Source organism: Oreochromis niloticus, linkage group LG3 (assembly GCF_001858045.2).
Source record: "Oreochromis niloticus isolate F11D_XX linkage group LG3, O_niloticus_UMD_NMBU, whole genome shotgun sequence".
NCBI classification, from domain to species: Eukaryota; Metazoa; Chordata; class Actinopteri; order Cichliformes; family Cichlidae; genus Oreochromis; species Oreochromis niloticus.
Genome location: NC_031967.2, coordinates 80885701 through 80908115, shown reverse-complemented (window position 1 = coordinate 80908115; position 22415 = coordinate 80885701). Strand labels below are relative to the sequence as shown.

The 22415-nt window shown below is 39.4% G+C and overlaps 2 long non-coding RNA genes across 2 annotated transcripts; both read right to left on the bottom strand.

Annotated features, from left to right (window-relative positions):
- Window positions 1-2566: 2566 nt before the first annotated feature.
- LOC106097431 (uncharacterized) lies at window positions 2567-4633 on the bottom strand. The gene is made up of 3 exons (XR_001223674.3): window positions 4179-4633; window positions 3839-4015; window positions 2567-2790 (listed from the first exon to the last, which is right to left on the bottom strand). It is a non-coding gene; the product is annotated as an uncharacterized LOC106097431 (long non-coding RNA).
- Window positions 4634-10913: 6280 nt separating this feature from the next.
- LOC112846168 (uncharacterized) lies at window positions 10914-12021 on the bottom strand. Its single transcript, XR_003219018.1, has 2 exons — window positions 11718-12021; window positions 10914-11297 (listed from the first exon to the last, which is right to left on the bottom strand). It is a non-coding gene; the product is annotated as an uncharacterized LOC112846168 (long non-coding RNA).
- Window positions 12022-22415: the final 10394 nt, after the last annotated feature.

Sequence of the window (22415 nt, the reverse complement as noted above, 5' to 3'; positions counted from 1 at the left end):
TGGTTATCTGGTGAGAGGGAAACATGAAGATGAAACCGGGAGATGTCCTTACTGAATTATTAGAGCTGAACAGGTGATGGAAAAACAGGTTTACCTTTTAGGTGACATGGAGGAGTTGAAGTTATGAACTGTTTCTGAGAGACAAAAAACACCAGGGGCGCAAAGAAATACTTTTCTTTCTTTCTCTCATTTAAAATATCTAGCTTTTATTAAATAATTATCTGAATCTTGCGAACAATATTTTTATCTGACGTAAAATGTATAGAAATCAATCATATATCACTGTCACAACAGCATTAGTTTTCATTCAAGGGCTTTAGGGCTTTAATACCTGGTGGGCCAGTCTCTAGTCAAAATGCCCAGTTTTTTTGTCCCAGTCCAGCCCTGCAGGTTAATACTGGCAGTGTCACCATGCCAGCTGACTGTATTTCATCATCAGCGAGTGTTGATCTTTATACATCAATATTACCAAAGTTTACTATAAGGCAGCATAGAAAGTATTTACTTGCTTTCAGGTTTCATTCAAATGTTAGTCTTTTCAGTTGTTTTCCCACTTATTTCCTGTTTCAAAATCAAACACCAGTTTGTAATAAGATTATCTTCTTTTTTTAATAGGCAGATAAAGTTTTGCATTGGCTAATTTGCAAATTGTATGTTAAAAATGTTTGTATTTTAATATTCAAAAATGTTTTTACCCAAAACATATCTGCACTATATGTCAGTAAAAAAATACTATGCAAATATTGCTGTCCTTGAATGCTGAGTAAACACTGACAGAGCACTGATTGTATCGTACTTTATCAAAGCAATATCTAAAAACTTTGCACCATAGTGGTTAAAGTGTCATTCTAATAAGAGTTAAAAGCGCATTCGGATATTAAGTTTATAGGGTTATTGAATTATGGTTAACGGTCGGTAGAATTTTTTTTTAAAACATTATCTGCCAATTACATCTGCCACCCTTCTCCAAATCTGTGCCCCTACCTGTCCCCCCCAGCAAAAATTTTCTATACACGCCACTGCTTTTGCCCACAACTGAGATGACAGACCTTGCCGACCGTACATACAATACACAAACATCACATTGGGGAGACAGGTCAGGCTAAGTAGCGAGGGAAAAAAAACATTGAAATGTGTAACACAAAAGGGTAATACAGGGATGCACAGATTTCAACACACCATAGCACAATAAACACAGACAAGCAACATGGGAAAGTGTTCCAGTGTGTACAGCTGATCTGGGACCGCTGCAATCTTCGACTGCGCCTCCAGCTGACCCTATGTCCACATCAGAGGGGAGGTAAGTGTTGGAGGTGGCATTGGATCCAGAGTAGGGAGGGTGATGCGTCAGTGAGTGCTTATCAGTATCAGTATATGTATGTGTGTGCGTGTCAATAGTTCAGCTGAGACAGTGTCCTTCGCCCTGCCAGGCTAAATAAACAGTCTTCCAGCCAACCCAGGTGGCCTTGCATGGAATGGGAAGAACAATCTAAACACAGTCGTTATCAGGGTGTTTTTGTTCAGCACCAGCCTTGAGCCCACGGCTGGCGCCGAAGGGGTAGCCGCATTGTGATGGTGATTTTTCTTTTGCAACAACTCATGAGAATTTCAAAGCTGTTCTTTTTTTACAGATTAAAGAAGCCAAAGATTTCCAGTTCTGCTCCAATCATGTGGGTAAAGATAATAAATACAAAGATCAGGGTCACGTGAATGAGGACAAAGCTTTACCTTCCATCTCCAAACATTAAAACAATATATTAGTCATTGGAGGACATGAACACTTTCTTTGTTTGCGTTTTTTATAAATATTATTTTTTTCAGTGCAACATTATGTGACTTCTCACTGATATTGTTTGCAGCACAACCTCACATGTCTGAATTTACAGTGATTTTTTTTTATTTTGACATATTCATCTAAAATCAGACAAAAAACATATAATCTGTCTAGAAAAAAGTTTTGGTTTTTTTTACAGTAACAACCACAAACATGTTTAACGAATCATTTCCATAACTATAATTTCCACAACGGACATCCCCAGATAGCAAGAAAACATTGAAACAATGTTGAGTCAATTACAGGTGACGTCATTGAATCAACGTTCAAGTGTGACGTTGACCTAACGTCACTCTTGCACCCTTTTTTAATGTTGAAACAACGCCAGGTTTTGATGTTGAATCAATGTTGAAACCTGACATTTATTCAACGTTATATTTTCTATACTGTTGACATTGAAACAATGTCAGATTCTGATATTGAAACACTGTTGAGCTATGGTGTTGATTTTCCACCTCTTTTGCACAGTTGCTTTTTATTAAAACAACACTTAAATCATGACTGGAAATCTACCTTGCTTTATAGGTATTTTAACCAATGCTAAACTACTGCATGTTTCCATCAATACTTAAACCACCTAAACACATAATTGTACTTATTCCTCAAATTGGACACCCTTTATTAAAAAAAAAAAAAACCTCACAATGTAATATCCTAAAACAAGAAAGCATTGCATGTGATGTAACAGAGAAAAAAACTAAAAAAAAAAAACTAAAAAAAAAAAAAAAAGGTCAATAGGCATGTTTCGTTTGCTAAATACTTTATTAAAAGACATTTTCCTATTTACATTTATATGTTTCACATAAGTTTGTAGTTTTTACTCCAGGATGGGGGGATGGATGATGTGCGTCCTGCGCCACCCATACGATCTGGGGCGTATCGGAGCCATTTCTGGACTGCTTGTGCAAAGACAAACTCGGACATAGAGTTCGCCCCTAACTGCTGCGTCAGGCCATCTAAGACAAAAATACACACACACACACACACACACACACACAAAAGTGAATTAGAGCACATGAATAAGCTCTTGTTAACTGTCTTCAGCGGGGAGAAAGTATGTAAACTCCTAGGCTGATAAACATGAAAGTCACCAGGCGTAAATCTGCAAACTGCCGCATTTGATTCCCAAAGAGCTATGAGTGGAAAAAGTGATATGTCTTACCATGGTGTGCCGTGTATCCTTTAAAACAAAATAAACATGGGGTCCTCAGGCTGTACAACCCGAGGACTAAACAAGCTGAAGACCAAAGACTCCATCTCCAGATTAAGTGTGAGATTATTATATTATCTTATGCCATGTTATATCCCTGATTAATGATTGTGAAATTATTATGTAGTTTTAGTTTGCTTTATTCTCCGGAAGAGGTGATGACTATTAGATTTATTAAATTGATTTGTATTAGATTAGACTGCTGATTTATAGTGAATGAATGATATTGTTTTATGATGCATTATACTGGGGAGTTATAAGAAATATTGTGTGCAGAGAGTCAGGGCCTTTCTTTTCTGATAGCAGAGGAGACAGACCACATTCCACAGGAGTTTTACCCCCACCACCTTGTTGGAAGCAGATAAACAGGGAGCTGAGGTCATAACTTAGGCGCCGTGTGAGAGAAAGAATGTGAATGTTTAGATTTTTACAACTAGGTGGGGGCCACTAGAGGCTATAAGAGGCTGAGTAACCCTCCACCAGTTTGAGATTTGCTGTGACCCTCTGCATGCATGTCTCCCCATCCGGATGGTTTGTGCTCATAAGTGTTGAATTGTCTGGAAATAAATAATGGTTGATTGAGCATTTATACACCGAGTATTGTCCTTCCTTCAGCCCAAAGATTAAAAGAATTGGGAGATTTTAACACCAGACATGAAAGTCTTGTTATTAAAAAAGACAAAGTAATATAGCAAAAACCGGACATAGGAAATGTGAAACACACCAAACGCATCAATTGATCCCTTTAATGCTCACTTTAGGCTTATAAAACTACAATAAACGGTAAAACTTACCAAATATGCATCTGCACAGCGCTGTATCTTTAAATGCCCTTTTTTGCTCTGTCTGATCCTTGGTTTTTTCCCTGCCCAGTTTAGTACTGAGGCCAGCACGTTTGTAATGGCATAAGCCATTACACGGCGGACTTGCACCTCTAGTGTGGTCCCTCCAATCAAGGCAACGCATCTCACCTATAGACACATTTTAAGAGATGGAATTAGTGTGTCTCATGTCTTAAATGTTTCTGCAAGTGCTTGTGTGTATAATCAACATGCCGTTGTTATGTATTTAAATCACATCTGACAGCTATTACACTTTATAGTTACAAAGTGTACATAAGCTTTATATACTTACCATTGCCTTATTTGCCTCTTGTGATTGAAGAGCTGCCTCTGCATTGTTTAGCTCCTCAATGTTGTGCAAGGGCAAATCCAGAGGCAGTACTCCAGCATCTACAGATTCATTGGAGCCGGTATTGCGGATGGCTCTGACCTCCTCACAGAGTTCGTTAACTGCTCTGGTCCAGTCTGACAGCATAGTTAACATCTTTTGTGAGGTCGCAACTGTTTCAAAGAACAATTCCAGAAAGATTAATGGCTTAAGCAGTGAGAGGCGAAAAACTAATATATCCATAAGTGATGGTGTAACATTCTGCATTCAAGTATTAGTTGTTCTAACTGCTAAAAGTGTTTACTAGTTTTTGCCTGTCACATATATTTGATATTCGTATATGTAGCTTGCCATCACCAGTGTGTGAATGGGTGGATGACTGAATGTGTAAAGCACTTTGGGGACTAGTTAAAGCGCAGTACAAATATAGGCCATTTACCATTTATACCATGTAAAATCTGAAATTCCAAGATTTTAGAACTTGCCTTGTAATAGTGACCTCACAGAGTCTCTGGAATCTACAGAAAAAAAAATCCCAACAAGATGTCATTCAGGAGTATAAACTGGTGTTTTGAAGATAAGAGCACAATGACATTGTGATTCAGCTGTAAAACAATTTTAAAAGCATACCATCTATAGGGAAGGCCTCGACATCAGACTCTGCATGCTGGGGAGATCACAAAGCTGTGTCGTTTTGTGTTATTCTGCCAGAGTGGCGAAAGGTGCCGGAAGCTGGGCGGGGCATGATGCCCGCTGTCAGTGGGCTGGGGGGAAGACTGCGGAGTGGTGAGGGCTGTTTAGAAAAAGTTAATTTTTTTTAAATGGATTGTAGTTACCAAATCAGATCTGAAAAAAAAAAAAGGAAAAATAGGGCACAATGTCAATAAAGAGGGAAAAAGATGGCTCATAGAAGCTGAACCGAGTCCTATGTGTGAAGGGACAGTAACTGCGTGTGTATATGTAAGTATTTCAACACTGAAGATAATTAAATTAACAGTATTTTGTCTATGTCCATCATTGTAGGAATTCATGGCACAGTGTGACGTCAAAATAGGTGCACACCTTTGACGCTGCGTTTTCTCCGTTTTCCTCGTCCACACATAAATGCTAAAACAGAGTTTTCGAAAGTATCCACCCTGGCAGGCATCTTTAAAAATCTCAGTTTTCAGTTAACGGAAACGCAGTTTACTTGTGGACAAAAGGTACAAACGCAAATGTAACAGGGCAGCCCTTAGCGGCTGGAAACACAGTGAGATGGACAAAGGCAAGTGTAGTGGAACAAAAGTATTTGCCATACAGTAGTGATGGCCCGCTTGAAGCTGAGGCTCCGGAGTGTGTGTCGAAAAAAACAACACACTGGTTCAGAAGCACTGTGTCGAGGCTTGCTTCGTTTGGCAAAAGTCACGTGACCAGTGACGTCCGAAGCTTCATTACGCATGTAACTGCTTCGGTACCTGATTCAAATGGAAGGAAGTGAATCATTCGCGGGATTTGTGGAGTGTTTTGATGGTGACAGATAGCAAACCACTGATCATTCTACTGAGAGATTTGGTTCTGTTGTGTATTTTGAGTTGATTCTGGTCAATCGGGTGGGTTTTCCAGCTTTGTGTTCTGGGTGTTTGTTTTTGTTTTGCGCGTGTTTATTTTATCTGAAAACGGGAAAAACTTAAAATGTCAAAAATCTGCTTTTCATAATATAAATATCATTAAATAACTTTAGAAAAACTTCCATTTGACTCATAACATTTAATGTTATAAAAAGATATATTTTATTTTAAAAAATAATCGTAAACTGTTAGTCTACAAAATGTGCAGCAATTTAATTTATTTATTCCCTTCAGCTGGTAGTTTGTGGGGCCCAGGGAGACTGTATAACTGCATCTCTACCAGTTTTTCTGCACTCCAGCCTCCTCTGTGCCATGTGAAGGGATTTTCCTTAAGGCAGGAGAAATTATCTCCACGAAAAGGAACAGGTTCGGCCATCGCACAGTGGAACAAATTCTCTTCTTAAATAAAAATGAAAAAGGGTTTCCTTAAATGCATCATGGTTTTAATTTGCAAGTTCATGAGCATTTCCCTTTCCAATTCACAATCAATTCTGCCCCCAGGTCAAAATCATGTAAAGGAAAATTTCCCTAATATAATATTATTTATAAATATACCCGTCTAGCGATTAATTGCATAAGTACATGGAGGCAGGACCTCACGGCAGAAGTATACTCCATATTGTGCAATATTATATGTATGCTATATGTAACGTGGTATTTTTCCATTATTGTATTTACCAACATCAAGAAGTCACAAGCAAAGAAAGACCACACCACGGTGCATGTTCAAACAAGGAAAGTTTACCGGTCAAAATTATTTATTAAACAAATAAACAACATTTTTTAAACACCAAAAAATACGCGTTCAAAGCAACACAACAGCAGCCCAATATCAGACAGAATTCCACTCTGTAGAGTGGGCAATCATTATGAAGCAGTTGGTTTTATTTTGTGGATTCAAGCTGCTCTTCATATTTTTGGACACCAGATGTCACCAGAGAGGACCGTGTTGAAAAGCTTCGAGTAATGAACAGTTTTTCAATACAAGCTTCAGTGCTTCAGAAAGCTTCATTTGGCCATTCATTGAGCTTCTTCACAGCACAATCTCCCCTCTAATGAGGACCGGCAGCCTTAAATATGTTCAGCTGTCACAGACCAAACCATTATTCCACTCTTAGGTAAATTCTTGAATCCCAACCTTCCACCACAGTATATAATATATCAATTAGAATAAATAAATACATAAATACATTTGACATTTTCATATTAATAAATATTTCACACTTTAATTTTACACCAAACCCATTATTATAAAAACCCAGAAACCCAAGCACAAAAAGATTCACCACACTCTCTTTACCAATGGTCTCTCCCAGAACCTTTAAATGGTGTCTGGACCCCTGGGGAAACATTTGCCCAAACACCTTGAAGAGGACACAGGCAAGAAAGGTGAGTAATCATTATCTTACAAACACTTATTTGCACCACTTTTATTCCCAGATTTCACACACACATTTGCATTAGTTTTCCTCACTGGTAAACCTTAATCACAATCTCAATCACCATTCTTCTCTCCTGACAGACAACCACCACATTCCTTGACGAGGAGCAGCTGTGCAGGATCTGAAATAAGACTACCAACTGATTTTAAAAATCTAATAAATACACAATAAATATTTAAACTTCTTGTGTGCAAATGTTTTACTGTGCAAATCCATGCTTAAAGTCCAATACTAAATAAAGTGCTTGAAAAGGTGCTTTTAATAAAGTTTTTTTTTTTCATTAGTAAAGATAACATACAAACAAAATGCACCATACATTACACATTCAGAGAATAAATATTCCTTACATATTAACAACTTTCATATATAGGAAAAAGAAAATACAAAGATGGGGTCACATAATTTAACAGATTAATAACTCACTAAATCAAAATCTTCTACAAAGGAAATAAAAAAACAGCCTTTTTCTTTTTAACTAAAGTCAAAGATTTAACCAACAATTTTAAGTCGTTTTTCCAGTAAGCTACTTTTAATAAAGTGAAAGGTGTGCTCTAAAGTGCTATACAGATAATATAATATAAATAAATGTAGTAAGGGAGTCCTCTTCCTTACAGCAAGTTAGGTGAGCGTGCAACTCAAAGTTTGAATTTAAGCGGGTGCTCTCCAATCAAAAGTAACAAAGTCACTGAACACATTTATACAGTTAACTTTACGTTTATCAATCATATATCACAGGTTTACAATTTTTTGTAGTACTATGCTAAAAAGGAACTACAGAGCGAAAGTCTGGGTCAAGCGCCGAGGCGACGGCAAGAACAAAGAAACCCTCGAAGCGTTAAAGCTAGCTTTGTAAGGGAATATAACAGCAAAATATGAAACGAAAATGTTTTCTCTGTTGAAAGACTTTGTTCACAGTGCAATTTATTTGTTGCTGGATTGTAAGATGAAAGTAGACACAATTTTGGGCTCCCACATTTTGTCCGAAACTGTACATTAACACGTTTTTTTTTTAAAAATTACTGTTATTCAAATGCAACCGTGGAAATAACGAATAGAACAAAATTCATTCATTCTTACCTTATACTAATCGTGGTGCAGGCCAGTGCAGTGCATGAACTGATGCTTTCTCCGGTCAATTCCGCTGAGAGTAAATCGAATGTTCCGCTCTACTGTACAAGACAATGGTTACCTGGAGGGATGTACCAGTAAGGGGGTGCTCCTGAATAGTCCAAGTGATCGCTGCTTTAATTCCCCGGTCAACTATACGTAAATACATATACACATATATATACATATATACACATATATATATACACATATATATATATATATATATATATATATATATATATATATATATATATATATATACATACATACATACATACATATATATATATATATATATATATATATACATACATACATACATACATATATATAGGGCCTTGAGGGTGGGCACGTTAACGGTGTCCAGTGGACGGTCTGTGTATTCAAGCCTACCTCTGGTGCCGGTGCCCACCTCTCAATTTTAAATCCATGGAGACATTGAGGGTTCTCGGGAGGGGCTGTGCTAACACCTGACAGCACCACCATGCCCTCCCTTGTTTTAAATGCGCTTTAGATCAACACACAGCAACACTACACATGAGTGGGAGGAGGAAGGTATGGGGTCTTCACACACTCCCGTTCTCTATTAGCCATTGGGGCTGGGAGGAGGTGTTGGCTGTCCGATTGTCTCCCTGCTGCTGTCTGGGGCGGTCTGCTTGCCTCCACCCCGGGGGAAAGGGTAACATCTGTTGGGTCTGGGTGCTGTTTCCCCCTCTGGGGGCAGGGGTGCCTGGACCCGGGGTATAGAGTATGTTTGGGGAGTGTGATTGTGTGTACATGTCCATTTATGTCAGTCCTTACGTTGGGTGAGTGCTGAGTGTTTGTATATGTGTTTGTATTGTGTGCGTGCCTGTTTGTCTGTGTCTATATGTCAGGTCGGGTTTTAGACTCCGCCTCTCTGGGAACTCCCAGGCCCTCCACAGTGTGGAGGCCTCTCTCTCCTCACCACACTCCCTGCCGGTGACTGATGCCCTCAGGGGTCGGTGCATTGGTGGTTCTTGGTGTCCGGGGCTGGGTGCTCAGGTATGTACCAGCTCACTCCCAGTGGCTACTTGGCGGGGCCTGGCGCCTGTTGCTCAGTCAGGCCTCTTCCAGGGGGGCGGGGGGCCCTCGAGCCACACAGGTGTGCACACGGGTGTTTACTGTTCGTAGACTTAAACTACACCTTTCTTGGCTGCTACTTCAAAGCACATTGTGCGCCGTCTGTCCTGCGTGCTACACAATAACATTCAATATTTAGTATTTACTGCTGTTTACACTTAGCTAGATTAATGCAATGGTGTTGTGTTTAGTATGTTGCTCTGGGTTTTTTTTGCTTGTTTCCTATTCTTTCTCTCTCAACAGGTGATCCAGGAGATTTTTTTCCCCATTCTCACTGTCCCTCTTCCCTTCTGTTTTTCTTTTCCTTCCTCTCTTTCTTTCTCCTTTTCCTATCCCCCACTCATGTCTGTCCCGTCTGTAACAACTAAAAATAAAATAAAATAAATAATAAAAACAAAGGTCGATCAAATGGACCAATATGGCAATGATCCATTTGGCAAAATAAATCCATTGGGTATCCTTGTTGGTCGTCAGACAACAATTCTGACAGATAAAGAACCAAATGGGACAGGAAAAAAAAAAAAAAGATCTATGTAACGGACTGGTTCTTATATAGCGCTTTTCTACTCATCTGAGCACTCAAAGCGCTTCCCTCTAAAGAAAAAAGGCACATATTTCATACAGCCATTACTTAAGTGTCTTGACATTAAGGCTTTGATGTCTCTTAACCTTGTAAAATTGAGTGACAAAAAGACTGAGGTGATGGTTTTTGGCAGCCCCACTGAGACATCAAATGTATATTTAGATACCTTGGCCCAGTATGTTAAGCCAACTGTCACAAACCTGCTGGTCAAAGTGGACTGTGATCTGAAACTTGACAGTTAGATCAAAGCAGTGGTAAAATCAAGCTTCTTTCAGCTCAGGCAGCGAGCTAAAATAAAGCCAATTCTTTCACAAAGGCACTTTGACACAGTAACCCACGCCTTTGTCAGCACTCGGTTGGATTACTGTAATGCACTTTATATAGGGGTCAGTGCTTCATACATCTACAGAGTGTCAAATATGCTGCAGCTCGAAAGTTGGAGCACATTTATCCTTTTTTAGCTTCACTTCACCTGCTGCCCATTTCTTTTTAGGATTCCTTTTAAAATTATTTTATTTGCTTTTAAATCCCTCCATGGCCTAGTCCAATCTTATCTCTCTGAGCTCCTACAGCCGTATACACCCACCTGCTACAGCCGTATACACCCGCCTCTCTCGTGCCAGCTGATCAGCTGTTCCTGAATGTACCCAGGACTGAGCGTAAACTTAGAGGAGATCGTGCTTTTTCTGTAGCAGCTCTAAAACTGTGGAACAATATGCTTTTTGAGATAAGCCAGGTGTAACCACTGACTCATTTAAATAGTTTAGGACAGCCAAACTACAGACCAGTTGCTAGGTTCGGCAGGGCTACAATAGAAAGCGAGGCGAATACAGAATGAAATGGCTGGAGACAGGAATTTGAGCAGCAACGGTTATTATTTTGCACAAAAATGAAATAAACAAGACAAATTCCACATTGACAGTAGTAATGGTAATAATAACAATAACAATAATAAGAATAAGCCGGCAAAACAAAAATAACTCCAAAAATAGTCCCTTTGAGCTCAATGTTCAATTGTCTTTTTGTCTTTGGTCATTGGTCAAGTCAGAAATTCTTAGTCTAGTTCTTTTTCTCTTTCGTTTGTGGTTTGTGTGTTACCACTTCGAAGTCTCCGTCGAGGAAGAAGAGTTCCTCTGCAAAGTTCAGTCCGGGCTCAGGCTCGCCATCTCCATCCGGAGAGAATCCATCATAATCCAGAATCTTAGTTCCTTCCACACGAACAAGGAAAGAAAAACCTAGCCTGCACAACAATATTAACATTACTGCACACAGCCAGCTCCGTTTCTTCTCTTGTATCACAGCTAGAGCTTCAGTTCTTTATCTTTTTTCACATCTCTTTCACATTACCAGAGTAATACATTACATGCATGCTTTGAATATATCTCTCGTTGTACATGAAATTATTTTAACCATGTAAAACAACAAATGAATTTCTCGTTCTCTTTTTAACCATGAAATTGTGATTAATAGGTATAAACAGCAAGATAATGGATTTTTTCAATCATCCTTCAAGTATACTAAACAAATTCTACCACAAACAGCATTTCCATCATTTTTTAAACAGCAACTTACCACTCGCGAATCGGTATGAACAGAAGAAGCAACTTTTAGCAACAGACTAACACATTTTTATTCTTTCAAACACATGGGCTCAACTCACCAAAATGATAGAAAATTCCGCACGAGCTATCCGTGGTCTGTCTCATCTACTTCCACGTGCGAAAAGACCTAGCTCATGTGAAATGATGGTCTGGTGTTTTGGAAAACGGGACTAAAACCACCTTCAATCAATGAAAAAGGCATTTATCCCTTGTGATCCGGCAACAGGAAAAATAAAGTTTGCTGGAGGATCACACTTCCTTTTTTCAAAATAAATGTTGCTTTTCAAAATAAAAGAATGAAAATACATTTATACAAATAAAGCGAGAAAAAAAATAACAAAGGCAGTTTTCTCTACCGGGTTACACAGGCCTCTTCTGTTTTTTTTCTGTTTTTTTTTTTTATTTGATTCTGTGCTATTTTATCTTATTTTAAACATAGGGTTGTTTTAATTTTAATGTATTATGTGTTTTATTTTTTACTGTTTTTTTTTATTCTATTGTTCTTAACCTATTTAATGTACAGCACTTTGGTCCTGTGCTTTATAAATAAAGATGGTTTGGATTGGATAAAATTAAATACATCTTGTTCTCTTAGAATTTATTGTTGTGATTCAGTGGAACTCTTTTCCTGCTCCCTGTTATGGATCTATGTGACTTCAATCCCTTCCCTCCATCCATTACTGAACTGTACTGAAGTAAAACGTCATCCTAAGGACTGCAATACACCAAAGGACACCACTTTCTACAGGTAACAATTTCCCATGTTACCCGCAGCTGCAATTGAGCGGTAAGAATGTATTTGTCTCTATTCAAATGATGATTCAGTGAGTTTGAATTATTCTGCCGCAGGAGAATGACCCCAAGCATACAACCAAAGTCATTAAGAACTATCTTCAGTGTAGAGAAGAACAAGAAGTACTGGAAGTGATGGTACAGCCCCCCACAGAGCCCTGGACATCATCGAATTTACATGAAGAGAGAGAAGGATGTGAGGAACAACCTACCTGCCGAGTTCTTTCAAAAACTGTGTGCAAGTGCACCTAGAAGAATTGATGCTGAAGGCAAAAGGTGTTTACACCAAGTATTGATTTGATTTATCTTTTGTTCATTCACTGCATTTTGTTGATTGATGAAAATATGGTGACTTTCAGCTAGCAGGGCTCAAATTAGAGCACCAATCTGTCATATTTGTAGGTTATTGTTACGCCCCAGTCTAGGGGTACAGAAACCTAACATAAGGATTAGAAAGGAAGTGACCCCACCCTGGTCCCAAAAACCATACTCAGAAGCCAATCTTGGAAGTGAACGGTGGTTTATTTGTGTCTGTAGGAGCCATATGAGTTGCTCTTTTTTGACTAAGTGGGTTGGTTTAAATGGACTCACCGTATTGGTGCACGGGTGTGGGGGGTGTCTCATGGGTGTGGTAGATGATAAATGTGGTTGCACTCACCTGTTCACTGCATCTGATGTTGATGATCAGAAAGGTAGGGTGAGCATGAGGCAAAACTTATTGTTGAGCGCAGCTTGAATGACTTTGACAGATTTTGACTGTAAGTTGATGTTTTTTGTATATTTGTGCACTAATTGATGCCATAGGCCAAGTTGTTATTTGGCATACTAATTGGTGCCAATTGGTAAATGGTGGTGAGTTGCAGTTATTTGTTTGTGCAGTCTGTGCATTTGTTTAATGTGCTGATTTGTATATTGGACAGTTGCATGTGAAATAAAAGGAGCAAATGTTACACAAGTGTATTTTTTGCGTTTATTGTTGCGCGTTATCTGTGTCCTTATGTTTAGCCTGCCGCGGCCTTTGGTTGGAGGAGCCGCAACAGTGTCTAAACTGAAAAACTTAACTCTGGGATGAACAAAGCCCAAAATACCCCCCCCCCCCCCCCCCCCAAAAAAAACCAAGCTAAGTCAGGAAAGGAGGTGCTATCTAAACCCTATGTGAAACATAAACCAAACAAAAGACACAGGTTACACCTAACTCCCTAACTGAATTAAACAGGAGAATATTAGGGCAGCTCACCCCTTCTGCTTCAGTGCCTATTTACAGTCTACTATTTAGTGAAAATTGTGTCTACACACTATGTACAAAACTCTGTAGGTCTCAAGAATCACACACACGAATATCATGAAGTTTGGAGGCCAAGGATGGCTTTGCTGCTGCGAAGAGAGTGTGGTGAATCTTCTTGTGCTTGGGTTTCTGGGTTTTTATAATATTGGGCTTGGTGTAACATTAAAGAGTGTGAACTATTTATTAATATGAAAATGTGAAATATATTTATGTATTTATTTATTCTAACTGATATATTGTATACTGTGGTGGAAGGTTGGGATTTAAGAATTTACCTGAGAGTGGAAGAATGGGTTAGTTTGTGACAGCTGAACATATTTAAGGCTGCCGGTTGTCATTAGGGGGTAGTGATGGCCAAATGAAGCTTTCTGAAGCACTGAAGCTTGTATTGAAAAACGGTTCATTACTCGAAGCTTTTCAACACAGTCCTCTCTGGTGACATCTGGTGGCCAACAGTATGAAGAGCAGCTTGAATCCACAAAATAAAACCAGCTGCTTCATTATGACTGCTCACTCTACAGAATGGAATTTTGTCTGATATTGGGTCGCTGTTGTGTTGCTTTGAACGCGTATTTTTGGTGGTTAAAAAATGTTTATTTCTTTAATAAATAATTTTGACCGGTAAACTCTCCTTGTTTAAACATGCATCATTGTGTGGTCTTTCTTTGCTTGTGACTTCTTGATGGTGGTAAATACAATAATGGAAAAATACTACATTACATATAATATACATATGATAATGTACAACACATTATGGAGTATGCTTCTGCTGTGAGGTCCTGCTTCCATGCACTTATGCAATTAACCACTAGATGGGTATATTTATGAATAATATTATATTAGGGACATTTTCCCAGACATATTTTTGACCTGGGGGTAGAACTGATTGTAAAATGGAAAGGGAAAATGCTTATGAACTTGCAAATTAAAAACATGATGAACAAATTCAACATTACCCAACAGAAAATCAGTTACTCACTCCGTTTCAACATGCTTACAAACCTGGTTATTCCACCAGCTCAGTTCTTTCACATGACAGATAACTGGTATACATATCTAGATAATGGGAATTTGGTTGGGGTGGTATTTTTGGATTTTAGCGCTGCATTTGATTTGATAAACCATGATCTTTTGATAGATAAACTAAAATGTTATGGATTTTCACCAGCTGCTTTGTGCTGGATGGAAAGTTATTTGTCTGGAAGAAGGCAAAGGGTTTATTATAATGGTTATTTCTCGGAGGGCTGTGAAATGAACTGTGGTCTACCCCAAGGCAGCTGCCTCGGTCCACTTCTCTATTCAGTCTTCACGAATGATTTGCCGTACGTCCTGGATAAATCTCATCTTGTAATGTATGCTGATGATTCCACCATGTTTTATTCAGCCAGTAGCTACTCTGAATTGACAAGCGTATTACAACAAGATTTGCTGAACGTGTTTGATTGGATAAGTAAAAACAACATGATTTTAAACGTGTCTAAATCCAAATCCATGTTAATAGGAAGTAGAGTACGCTTAGTCAACAGCCCACAACTAAATGGTAATCGTGGCTCAAGAGTTGGGAGTTCGCCTTGTAATCGGAAGGTTACCAGTTCGAGCCCGTGTCCGGCAGCCTCACCTCTGTCAGTGCGCCCCAGGGTGGCTGTGGCTACAACGTAGCTTGCCATCACCAGTATGTGAATGTGTGCGTGAATGGGTGAATGACTGGATATGTAAAGCGCTTTGGGGTCCTTAGGGACCAGAAAGGCGCTATATAAATACAGGCCATTTACCATAAATCTTTCCATAGCTGGATCGGTATTAGAACAGGTCACCCAGATTAAATTACTTGGTGTTACCATAAACCACCACCTTTCATGGTCTCAGCACATAAACTCTGTTATTAAGAAAATGGGACATGGTATAGCTATAGCTAGGAAATGCTCTTGTTATATTACTTCTTCAATTATGAAAGATGTCATTAATGCACTAGTATTATCTCATCTAGAGTACTGCTCAGTCATTTGGTCAGCAGCTAATAAGACAGATCTGAACAGACTTCAGTTAGTCCAAAATAGGGCGGCTAGATTAGTGTTAAGGTGTTCATATTATACAAGTATTGATAAAATGCACGATAAACTTTCTTGGCTTTCTGTACAAGCTAAATTATACTATGGCTTACTTGTATTTTTAAAGAAAGCAATACTGGTAAACACACCACACTTTTTTATGCTCAGTTGCAGTATCCAGATGAAATACATAATCATGCTACACGATTCTCAACTAACTACAATTTAGTAACTCCTCGAGTTAAAAGTAACTTTTTGAAAAACTCTGTTATATTTAGAGCATCTTTTCAGTGGAATAAGCTGCCTTATGCAATCAGAGAATTGGCTTTTATTCATAAATCACCTAAAAGCCTATTTAGGCAGTTTTTAATTTTTTTGTAAAAATTTTAAGAGGGTAATGTCACTTGTAATGGAAATTGTGTATTTTGTTTGAGTGTTTTTTTTTTTTTTTAATTTTAATATTTACATGTTCACATTTTCAGAATTGTAAAACCTTATTGTGGATGTAAGAGCCAAATTATGTGGACATTTTGCATCCAACTCATTGTGTAACATTTTATTTTTGGTATTTGATGGTTTGGGCCCCAGGAAGACTAGCAACCACTGTTGTGGAAGCTAATGGGGTTCCTTATAAATAAACAAATAAACAAATGATGCATTTAAAGTAGCCCTTTTTCATTTTTATTTAAGAAGAGAATTTGTTCTAGTGTGCGATGGCCGAACCTGTTCCTTTTTGTGGAGATAATTTCTCCTGCCTTAAGGAAAATCCCTTCACATGGCACAGAAGAGGCTGGAGTGCAGAGAAACTGGTAGAGATGCAGTTATACAGTCTACCTGGGCCCCACAAACTATCAGATAAAGAAAATAAATGAATTCAATTGCTGCACATTTGGCAGACTAACATTTTCAGATTTAATTAAACAATAAAATATATATATATAAGTTATTTAATGATATTTATATTATGACATTTTACCTTTTTCCCATTTTCAGATATAATAAATACGCACAAAACAAAAGCAAACTGCCAGAACACAAAGCCGGAAAACCCACCCGATTGACCAGAATTAACTCAAAATACTCCCACACAACAGAACCTCCTCTATTCCTCACTGGCTCCAAATCTCTTAGTGGAATGATCAGTGTTCAATATCTGTCACCATCAAAACACTCCACAAATCCCGCGAATGATTCACTTCCTTATAAACCATTGAATCAGATACCGAAGCAGTTAGGTTCTAAATGAAGCTTCGGACGTCACTGATCACGTGACTCTGGGCAACCGAATCAAGCTTCAACACAGTGCTTCTGAAGCAGTGTGTTGATTTTTTTAGACACACGCACCGGAGCTTCAGCTTCAAGCGGCCATCACTATTAGAGGGGGAGTATACTTCAAGAACAATTTCCAGTCTAAAAATCTGTTTTCTGCATTATTCGCTTGTTTGTTACGCACAAGTCTACCGTTGTTTACAGCGCTGTCGGACGCTGTTTTTTCCCTTTTAAATACTTCCGAAAAGAAATCCTAATTTCTGCTGTTCAATAGGCTACTAAACAAATTTAAACTTTTTAACATTATGCAAAATTGCAAAACACTAAGGTGTGTCTCTAATAAAACCTCTCTAATTTGCTCTGCTTCAATTCAGCAGCATCAGGTAATGTTCATGTCACACAGTGGAAATTTGTATTTATTTTGTATATTGTTTTATTCTGATTTTTAGTGTTTATTTATGAGTGTCATCTTATTTGCATGGTTTTATTCTGTTTCTATTGCATGGTTTTTAGTGTTTTATGTGACATGGTTTTTATCCACTGTGGACTGGCCACACCTGGGACAAATTAGCTGATAGGTACCACCTGCTGAGGCATGGGTGTGTCCAGAGGTGGCCTATCAGCTGTGTAAAGACCTTTTAAAAGCAGGGCTAGCAGAGCACTGAAGAGAGGAGGCCCAGAGTGGAAGAGGAGTGATAGATGGCCAGTGTGACACGACGGCCCAGTTGGACCATGTGAAGGGCGACAGTGGGAGACGCTGCCTGTTATCGACCGCCGGGCAGAGGTGTACCTCTGCCGGCATATGTGAGTAACGCTTTTCCCACTGTCGTATGCTGGGTGCAGCTGAGCTGGGAAAGGGTTGCCATGGCTATGAGCCAGGGTCTCTTCCGGGACGTGTTTTCTGGCCCCTATTTGTGTGTTTGCAGGTTGCTGACACGAGGGGATCCATGGTGGCATTGCGTGGAGGATTCCAGTGTGAAATGGAAGCCGGGCTGGGATGTGGGCGGCCCAGTGAGCGGACAAGAGGGGAATAGGAGGCTCATCCCCGTCGGCCTAATACAGGGCTGGCATGGAACCAACTCATGCAAGGGAGTTTCTGGCCCGCTGGTGGACCCATAATGCATCCATGGTTGTGGGACATGACATCAGGGAATTTTAGTAAATGTAGAAAATTGTATTTTTACTAGTTTTAGCTGTCGATAACATTTTTCCCATGTATGTTTTCAAGGGTGTTTTTATTTGTGATCCCTGGCCTAGAAATAAACTGGTTCTGATGAGACCTGCTTCATCTCTGTGCCCTGGGTATCTGACTTGCCTGCTCCCCCTTGTATTTTAAAGAATCTTTCATTTTAGCACAACATTCTGGCACGACTGCTTTAATGTCTGCGTTCGCCCGTGTTACATTCATTTGTTGATTAATGGTTTTCTTTCGTTTTTGATCTACTGCTGAATATTTTTATAAAATCGTTTTTCTGTTTTAGCCTCAGCTACGTTGACACAAAGGCATCTGCTGTGATGCTTATACATTAGATAAAGTCTCGAAAGTGTCAGCTTTCTTTTTATAGTTATAAAAATATGCAAATGTGCTGATCCATGATCTGAATTATACTATCAACTGACTGTCTGAGGCTAACAGTTAGCCTTCTGTGTTGGCACAACACAGAAGAGCTACCTCATCAGGCCCAGGGCTCGCAAAATTTCAAAATCCCTGGTAGCCCTTCGGGCAGGCACTCTTCAGTTTGTGGTAGCCCAAAATAAATTTAAGTAGCCCGAATAAAAAAGAGAGCAAATTTTTGATTGATTTTTTTTTTTTTTTTTTTTTTTTTCCTCTTTTGTTTCCGTTACAATATTATACTTTAATGTATAATATTGTAACGGAAACAAAACATTAATCAAAAAATTGTTGAAACACAAATTACAACATTGTATAAAAATTACAATCATCAACTCAAATACTTGGTTCTAATTGAACAGAAATTTCTATGAACTTGTAAGAACTGTGTAGAACATGAATCAGTCTGTGTCAGATCCTGAATTTGAAATTTCCACTGAAGTCACGGGTAAGAGATAAGTGGAACCAAGATCTAGGACATTTTTTTTAAGTTTGCAAAGACTGCTAAATTTTGCCAATGGTAGTTCACTCTTTGCAACATAGTACGCTTTTCTAAACAGATTTTTCAGGTTTATTTTTAGTATGTTCTTTGCAATTTGTGTTTGTTCTGGGAAAGCTATTGCAGACTGAGCAATAATGCATTTCTTGCATTTCTCATGGGTTCTAATGCGGGTCTTTCTTAAAATTACTGGTCCCAGTAACAAAGGCGCTTGTCGACTCAGAAATCGAGGGAAACCAACAACGCACCCGGCAGAACATTATGTTATTTACAGGGGTGCACATAAGTGGTCCGCTGGTGCGCATTTGCTGTCAAAATAAAAGACGCGCACCAGATAAGAAGTTGCTACGTGCGTTTGCGTACATATAAAAGGCACTTTTTTTTTTTTTTTTTTTTTGTCCGCTAGAGTGGGATTTTCACGGCATATTCTGCACCACATTTCTGTGCGTTCATCATTTGCTTGAAGCCAGCTCACCTGCTGCAACCACTTTTCCGATAATACGCGCTTCTTTTGCGGTTCGGACTCCTTCTGACATTTCTTTGGAGGTGGAGGAACACCAAAGTAATTGCTTAAAGGAGCTTGCTTCTTCATCTTTAAGAGTTCTAAACAAATGTCTGTACATAAGATTTTCTCCTCCAGAAAATCTTATGTACGCAAACGCGCGTTGCAACTTCTTATCTGGTGCGCGTTTTTTATTTTGACAGCGAATGCGGACCACTTATGTGCACCCCTGGTTATTTAGCTTGTCATATTCCAGCCACAGAAATTCTTTTGTCCATGAAACCATAAAGCTTCACTTTCTTTTTCCCTCATAGTCTGATTTGTCATAACTTTTGTGTTTTGTGGTAAGCTTTTCTTTGGTTGTCACTTCTTCACCCTGACTTGTCTTATTTGGCTCAGCAGAACTAAAATATATATCCTGCTGCTTTTACACACGCACTCACATAACGCTCAGTGATTCTCTGCGCGATCAACCTCTCACGTTTAAGCTTGCTGCGGGAGAGTTCACTTGTCAGGTTTGAATAGTAAGCTAATGAGTGATAAGACGATGTCAGAGGAATTGGTGCGCAATTAATCGTCACTCACCAATCAGTACTGCCGCTCTCTATACACAGTTCGCGTGATCGAAAAGTGAAAGCAAAAAACAAGCGCAAATTCAAACGCGATTTCAATATGTCACATATTGACAGTGGTTCCCCGATGCCAATGACACAATTACTCAGCTACATTTCCGAAAGAATGCAAAAGCAATGACATATATTTTTCCTTCCTATGATAGCCCGACGGGCAGGGCTGAGATAGATTGTGGTAGCCCGACTGGAAAATTCGCTATCCCCGGGACATCGGGCTAGTGATTTTGCGAGCCCTGAGGCCAGGACTCTGCAGTCTATTTACACCTACAGGCCAGTGGACACTCTTTCAATGATGAGGATGTACACATCCTGGACAGGGAGGAACGCTGGTTTGAGCGCGGAGTCAAGGAGGCCATTTACGTGAAAAGGGAAAGACCATCTCTGAATCGAGGAGGGGGCCTAAGGGTACATCTTTCGCCATCTTACAATGCTGTGATTGCAGCCATTCCCCAACTCTCTGTGAATGGTACTCATGGCCATTGATCAGTGTTCTTTGATCAGTGGGTTTTGGTCAGTGATTGTCGATCAATGGTCATGGGAATTTGCATAATTATGATTAAGGAACTGACCTCACAGCCCATTGTTCCTTAAGTGGGCTGGTTTCAGTCATTATGCAAATGTACTGTTTATAAGGTTTGGGGAAACCTGCAGTCAGCTGAGACTGAAGAAGTCACTTGGATGAGTGACGAAACGTTTCTCCCACAAAACGCTACGTCCAGATGAACAGATTCAACTTTTGGAGATGTACAATGAATAGTATTTTCAGCCATGTTGGGAAACGTTAAAGTTGTTTGAATATGTATTGTGTAATTGATCCATATTAGTGTGGATTTAAACATTACAAGTTATTATTAGTGGCTTATTTTTGACTACACCTTGCTTCATATTTGTCTCTGTTTTACCCCACTATTACATTTGATTTTAAAGTGGCTGTTGAGAGAAACCACACTGTTGTTTTGATAGATTGTATTTTTTTATATATATTGTAAGCAGAGCTGCATGGACTCCACACTGGGGTGAGCAGAGGCCTGCTGTTGCTGTGTGACACTGGTTTTGCTGCTGCACTTTGTCTTTTAGAAATAAATCCAGTTTCCAGCCAGTCTGTGTCTGTCGTCACAACGCAGTCAACTGTTTGAAATCTTCTACACTTCCATTTCCAGAGTGTAACAACCAACCACCTATGTAAAATCTGAAACTACCATGGTGTTGTTCAAAATGTGCTCTGGCACAATCATAAGCATCACTTGCTACAAAAAAAAAACAAGGAAAAAGCCGGTCCTGCTATGGGCTGAACCATTTGTTAATGGTGGGCGAGGGGAACTCTATCCAATATATTCAGTTTTAGCATTTATATTCACTGTTGACTGCAACTACACTCAAACTGTTAATGCTATCTTATTTTAATAAACAACAGTGTCATATGCGAAACTGGGGTGGCACTTGGGGTGGCAAGGGATCATTTTAGGGTTGCACTTGCCACCCCATGCCACCCTTCTAGATCCGCCCCTGTTCTGAGGTGCCTTTTGACCTCAGTTGCTCATCCTGTCTCTGGCATGCCCTTTTTTGCTGCCCCGATCATCCGTGTTGATCCATCACAGTGCAGTCCTGCACAGTGTTAATGCAGTTATCAAGGTCAGCATTCTGTTGCTCAGCCTCACTTTTCATCCGGGCTTATTGGGCGTCTCGTCACAGCTCTGTCAGCTGAAGCTGTCTGGGAATTTCCCCCGTGTAGTGAAACAGGCCTTGGGTGTAGCGCTCTCCGTCTCCGCTGCATGAGATCCTTTTCCTGCAGCACTGTTGACATTTTCAGGTTGTTGTTGTGGGTCCAGCTGCTGCAGCATTTGGTCAGAGTCACGTCCAAGATGGTAGAGGGAAGAGCAGGAGTCCAGGTCAGCCTCGGCTTCCAGGGCCGGCAAAGCAGCCTGTAATCAAGCATAAAGAGAAAAAACAAAAACAAAACAAAAACAGAGAACAGGAAAATGATGTTGCTTTGGCTGTGTTACAAAGAGAGGAGAGAAACTCCGGGTCAAGCCCTGTGTCAGCCTTCTCTCCCCCTTTTGTCTTTTTTTCTTTTTTCACGATATAATCACTCATAGCCCACCAAGTTGACAGGACAAC